This window comes from Rhinopithecus bieti, unplaced genomic scaffold, assembly GCF_001698545.2.
Source record: "Rhinopithecus bieti isolate Rb0 unplaced genomic scaffold, ASM169854v2 scaffold_46482, whole genome shotgun sequence".
Lineage (NCBI taxonomy): Eukaryota > Metazoa > Chordata > Mammalia > Primates > Cercopithecidae > Rhinopithecus > Rhinopithecus bieti.
The window spans coordinates 566,530-573,656 of record NW_016818769.1 but is presented as its reverse complement, the minus strand read 5'-3'; the positions used below and the strand labels follow the sequence as shown (position 1 = coordinate 573,656).

The 7,127-nt window shown below is 39.0% G+C and overlaps 1 pseudogene; it reads left to right on the top strand.

The window, feature by feature from the left end:
- The first annotated feature begins 1,270 nt into the window (after nucleotides 1-1,270).
- On the top strand, nucleotides 1,271-2,529 carry LOC108518811 (hsc70-interacting protein pseudogene; annotated as a pseudogene).
- The last annotated feature ends 4,598 nt before the right edge of the window (nucleotides 2,530-7,127 follow it).

Genomic DNA, 7,127 nt, shown 5'->3' with positions numbered 1-7,127 from the left:
TTAATCAGCAAGATCTCACTAGTAAATCTAATAGTTTATAATGTATTACATTTTTATGCCCATGACGCATAGCATAAAATATACGAATAGTAAGAAAGAGACCACTTTCAGTAAAATGCTTCCAGTAATGGGCAACTTCAACATCTTTTTTTGCAGGTTTAAGTAAAAAATACTTCCTCCGTTCAACCCAATTCACTGTCATTGACCCGTCAATATCCATGCTGTATATTATTTCAGAAGAATATGCTCAAATATAAATTATGATTCGTATATTTTAAAAAACATTATCGAAATGACATATTCTTAAAGTCAGAAAAGTTGGGTTATAGTTGAGTTCTTCCTGTTGTTACTTTTATGATATAGAGTCCACTTAACACCTCTGAACTTCAGTTTATGTGCGAATAATTCCTATAACCCAGAGCTATTAGACTATTAAATAAGTTTACAAAGAACTACAGAACTTGTAAGTCAGTAGTACCGCATCCCAATTTTCTAGTATTTCTTCTTAAACATTTCTCCTTCTTTCTGTCTTATAACCTCATTTTGTAACTTCTTGTATGTTCTCTAGCAAAGAATGGTTGACAATTACCCTTTTTGGTTATGGCTCTTATAAGACAATATACATTTTCTATGGCTATAAAATATCCAGTATCCAAAATATCAAGATGTTCATATATCCATGGAAATATAATTCCTATTAATATGAAATAATAGTTTTGAAGCCAACTTTTTTTGAGACAGGGTCTTACTATGTTGCCCAGGCTAGTATTGAACTTCCAAGTTCAAGCTATGCTTCCGCCTCAACCTTCTGAGTAGCTGGATCCACAGGCAAGTGCCACTGTCCCTGGCTCAAGTCAATTTTAAAAATTTTAGGAATTCTCTGCTACGCAGCCATAAAAAAGGAATGAGTTCATGTCCTTTGCAGGGACATGGAGGAAGCTAGAAACCATCATTCTCAGCAAACTAACATAGGAAGAGAAAACCAAAGGCCGCATGTTCTCACTCATAAGTGGGAATTGAACAATGAGAACACATGGACACAAGGAGGGGAACATCACACACTGGGGCCTGTCAGGGGGTGCGGGAGAAGGGGAGGGAGAACATTAGAACAAATACTTAATGCATGCAGGGCTTAAAATCTAGATGCCAGGTTGATAGGTGCAGCAAACCACCATGGCACATGTATACCTGTGTAACAAACCTGCACATTCTGCACCTGTATCCCAGAACTTAAAGTAAAATAAAAATTTTTAAAAAGGCAAAAAAAAGAATGTTAGGAATTTTCATTGAAGAATTTCTCAAATCCCTGAATGCAGTTAAGAATTTGAAGAAAGCCCTTCTGCATGGTCATGCTGAGCCAGCTCCTGTGCCTGGAATTGGGCCACAGTCCCCAAGCTTCGCCCTCCACCTCTTGACCACAGACCCCCACCAAGTGAGCAAGCCTGGGGCCTTCATGAAAATGTGTAAGCAGGATCCGGGTGTTCTGCACACCAAGGAAATGCACTTCCTGAGGGAATGGGTGAAGAGCATGGCGGGTAAAGTACCACCTGATATTCAGAAAGCTAAATCAGAAGAAAATATCAAGGAAGGAAAAACAGATAGCAACAAGGCAGAAAGAAAACATGAAGACAGATGAACCATCAAGTGAGAAAACTGATCTAGAAATTGATAATGAAATCTAGAAATTGACTGAACAAGATACTGATGCTCCTCAAGAAATGGGAGATGAAAATGCAGAGAAAACAGAGGAGATGATGGATCAGCAAATAGTAAGAAAGTGGTTGCCACTGAAACCGTATGATGGTGACCTGCAAAAAGCCATTGGCTCATTCACAGATGCCATTAAGCTGAATCCTCACTTGGCCCTTCTGTGTGCCAAGAGAGCCAGTGTCTTCATCAAATTACAGAAGCCCAATGCTGCCATTCAAGACCGTGACAGAGCCATTGAGATAAATCCTGATTCATTTCAGCCTTACAAGTGGTGAGAAAACACACATAGACTTCTGGATCTTTGGGAAGAAGCAGCCCATGCTCTTGCCCTTGCCTGGAAATTGGATTATGATGAAGATGCTAGTAAAATGCTGAAAGAATTTCAAACCTAGGGCCTAGAAAATTATAGAACATTGGAGAAAGTATGAGTGAAAACGTGAAGAGCAAGAGATCAAAGAAAGAACAGAAAGGGTTAAGAAGGCTCTCGAGAAAAGCATGAGAGAGCCCAGAGGGAGGAAGAAGCCAGAAAATGATCTGGAGCTCAGTATGGCTCTTTTCCAAGTGGCTTTCTGGGAGAATGCCTGGTAATTTTCTCAGAGAAATGCTTGGAATGGGTGGGGACATATCTGGAATGGCAGGAATGCCTGGACTCAAAATTCTTAGTGACCAAAGGTTCTCACAGCCATGCAGTGTTCAGAAATTATGGTGGCCTTCCAGGATGTGGCCCAGAACCCAGAAAATATATCAAAATGCCAGAGCAACCCGAAGGTTATGAATCTCATCTGTAAATTGTCAGCCAAATTTGGAGGTCAAGAGTAATGCCCTTCTGATAAATAAAGCCCTTGCTAAAGGAAAAGCAATCTAGATCACCTCATGGATGCTGCAATAATGCAAACCAGTGTACCTCTGACCTTATCAAGACAGCTGGGGTGCTTTGAAGATAATGCCTACCCATCTACCCCCAGATGGCAACTAAAGAAAGCATTTACAGTGGTTTGCCATTAGGTATTTCATGGAGATAATGCTTTCCTACTGGAATTAAACGAACTTCAAAACCCTCTTTTAAAACTTAAAAATATTTTAAAACAAATTAAAAGGGTTTGTTAATTCTTTTTTTTTTTTTTTTTTTTTTTTCCTGAGATGGAGTCTCGCTCTGTTTCCCAGGCTGGAGTGCAGTGGTGTGATCTCAGCTCACTGCAACTTCTGCCTCCCAGGTTCACGCCATTCTCCTGCCTCAGCCTCCCGAGTAGCTGGGACTATAGGCACCCACCACCACACCTGGCTAAGTTTTTTATTTTTAGTAGAGACAGGGTTTCACCATGTTAGCCAGGATGGTCTCTGTCTCCTGACCTCATGATCTGCCCGCCTCAACCTCCCAAAGTGCTGAGATTACAGGTGTGAGCCATCGCGCCCGGCCTAATTCTTACTTTTTTTTAACTAATCATTTTGGATTTTTCCCTTTCAGTTATTGGGCAGAAAAGATAAATATGGAAGACTGCTCTAATTTGAGTGAAATGAAAGTTTATCAGTGCAAAGCAAACAGAAGAAAAGAATGTGAAGATAGTGAGATACATTACTTTGCTAATTTTGCTTCCAAAATTTCAAGTTCTTGTCTCAGTCAACTCCCTTTCTCACTTTCATCAGCAACTATTGCTAAACTTCATGCATCTCCTCAAGCCATCCAGTGAATTCCTGATACTCACTTTCAGGCCATGTCATTCCCTATTTCTCCCTGAAATATGAGTGTGCAAGCAATCTCATCTTTAAAGAAACAAAACAACCTCTTGACCCCACTTTCCCTACTATCACCTTTATCTCTCTTTGCCTTTGCAACAACACCCCTTAAAGACTTGTTTCTCTTGCATGTCCACCTTCTTCTTGTAATCCTCTCTTGAGCCCACTCTCAGGCTCTCACCACCATTACTCCACCAGTGGCCTCCATGGCGCTAAATCCAGTGGTCCATTCTCTGTCCTCAACTTAGTCTATCAGCATTTGACAGACAGAACTGTCTCCTCTCTCAAATGTGTTCTGTATTTGGCTTCCAGAACAAAGTATTCTCCTGGTTTTCTTCCTTTCTCTCTGGTTCTTTCCTCTTATTCTCCTTCCCTGGTTTCTCCTCATTTCCCCTGCCACATAACATTAGAGCATACCAGGATCCAGCTTACTGTACTCCCTCCCTGGTCATCTCAGCCATTCTCATGGCTTCAAACATCATCTACAAGGCCGTAACTCCCAGATCTGAACTCCAGACTCATTTCAAGATACCTACTTGATATCTCTACTTGGAGGTCTGATTAGCATCTGAAACTTGAGAACAAAACAGGACTCTGATATCTACTCCATCTTAAATCTGCTCCTCTCACAGTCTTACTCATTTCAATACATAAGGCAGCTACAGCCTCCTAGATACTCAGATCAAAACTTTGGCAGTATCCTTAACTATTCACTTTCTTTTATGCCCCACACATAATCCAGAAGTAAATCTTGCCAGTATTTCAAACTGTATCCAGCATCCACTCACTTCTCACCCTCCTCCATCCTGGTGCAAGCCGTCCTAAAATCTTGTCTGTTATTATTGCAGCACTGCCTTAATTGGTCTCTCTGTTTTCACCCTTGCCCCAACAAACTATTCTCAGTACACCAGCCAGAATGACATGGTTAAAACTTAAGTTAGATCATGTCACAGCTCTGTTTAAAACCACCCAGCGACTTAACCGAGTAAAACCAAAGTTCTTACAATTTCCTGCAAGCCTTATGTGATCTGGCCTCCTATTACCTCTAGATTTCATCTTCTACCATGTCCTCCTTAATTCACTCTATTCTGCACACACTGGCCTCCTCTCAATGCCCTAACCCTGTCAGAGACACTGCTTACTTCACCCTTTGCTGTTGCCATCCCCTTTGCCTGGAAAGCTCTTCCCCAAAGATCATCAGAGCTCCCTCTCTTACTTCCTTCATATCTCTACTCAAATGTCACTTTCAAGACTTCCCTACTCACCACAGTTAAATTGCATTTCCCCAACACACACACACACACACACACATACACACACACACACACGAGTCTCCCTCTTCTGCTATTTCCCCTTAGCACTTTTCATCATCTAACATAGCTTAATTATTTATTTAGTTTATTGTTTTCTCCTCTTGTTTATGGTGAGCTCCATGAGAGCGAAGATTTTGGCCTATTTCCTTCACTACGGCATCCTTAGCACCTAGATAAATGACAGGCTTATCACAGACACTCAATAAATATTTGTTAGTCAATAAATAAATCCACTTTTCATCGCCACCTCTTGTGCTCTACACTCAGAGGTTGAAATACTGAGTCTTATTCAAGGACTCTCTGTCTTGAGTTGTTGGAACCCTTTTCTCCCAATCAGTCATCTCCTGTCTCTATAACAGATCCAACATGTCCTTCTCTGATGGCTACTTCTCAGATCTCTCCTATCCTCCAAATGATAATAAAATAAAATTTAAAAGACTTGTCTTTTCATCTCATTTAAATTTCTCTTAAACCACATCCCCACATTAACCATTTCTCTTAAACCACAGTCCTCACATCCTCACCCTCACTCACTCAACAGCCCTATGCAACCTGACTTAACCCTTTACCACCCTACTCAAACTCCTTTCACTGAGATCCCCAGAAATCTCCCAAATGCCAGATCCAATGGATATTTTCCAATAATGTTATTTCTGCTCTTTTCTGTTGAAAAAAAAAAAGATCTAAAAAATGAAGACACATAAAATGTTCAAGAAATAGAGGATGAAACATCATAAATACGTCAGTTCTCCCCAATATTAAGCTATAAATTCAACAAATTGCAATCAAAATTCCAAAAGTGATATATATATATATATGTGTGTGCATGTGTATGCACATGTATATACCTAAACAATCTGATTCTAAAATTCATATAGAAGAGGAAAGGCTCAAAATAGCATTGACACTACTGGAGATGAATTTAAGTCCAGATATCAAGAGGTATTATACAGCGATAGTAATTAAGACATGTGGTATTGATACACAGTAGACAACAACTAATATAACATGAAAAGGACACCAGAAATACATCCATACACAGAGAAAATTTAATATATGACTAGAGGTAAGCATTTCAAATATGTAGGAAAAGGATGGGACTAACCAATACATGGTGATAGGACAACTGACTATAGAGGGAAAAAATGAAATTGAATCCTTATTTCACACCATACACAAACGTCAATTACAGGTGAATTAAAGAACTAAATATGAAATATCAAAAAATTTAAATAAGATGTTGATGAATATCTTCATGCCCCAGGGTAAGGAAGAATTTCTCAATATGTCAAAAGCACAACCATAAAAGAAAAGAGACAAATATATAACTACATTAAAATTTAAAATGTCTGCACAACAAAAAAAACACTGAAAAAAATTTTAAATAAGCAACAAACTGGGAAAAGATATTCATATTGCATAATACTAACATATGATTAATATCCAGAATTTAGAAAGAACACCTACAAGCCATTAAGAAAAGACAACCAATCCCACTGAAAACTTGACAAAAGGAATGAACAAGTAATTCACAGAAAAGGAATATCCAAATGGCCAGCAAATATATGAAGAGATAATTAGTTTTACTAGTAATAAGGAATATAATTAATTACATTTAGTTACATTAAACATAAGGAGATAATATTTCTGACCCATAGGTTTGGGAAATATTAAAATATTAGAATACTACAGTACCAAGTGTTGGAATGGAAATACATTTCTGGTAGGAATATAAGGTGGTACAACTACTTTGGAGAGCAATTTGGGATATTTAATTAAAGTTAAATATCTGTACATTTATGCAGCCAACAGACACATGAAAAAATGCTCGTGACTGACCATCAGAGAAATGCAAATCAAAACCACAATGAGATACCATCTCACACCAGTTAGAATGGCGATCATTAAAAGGCAGGAAACAGGAGAGGATGTGGAGAAATAGGAATGCTTTTACACTGTCGGTGGGAATGTAAACTAGTTCAACCATTGTGGAAGACAGTGTGGCAATTCCTCAAGGATCTAGAACTAGAAATACCATTCGACCCAGCCATCCCATTACTGGGCATATGCCCAAAGGATTATAAATCATGCTGCCATAAAGACATATGCACAAGTATGTTTATTGCGGCACCATTCACAATAGCAAAGACTTGGAAGCAACTCAAATGTCCATCAATGACAGACTNCTGATACTCACTTTCAGGCCATGTCATTCCCTATTTCTCCCTGAAATATGAGTGTGCAAGCAATCTCATCTTTAAAGAAACAAAAACAACCTCTTGACCCCACTTTCCCTACTATCACCTTTATCTCTCTTTGCCTTTGCAACAACACCCCTTAAAGACTTGTTTCTCTTGCATGTCCACCTTC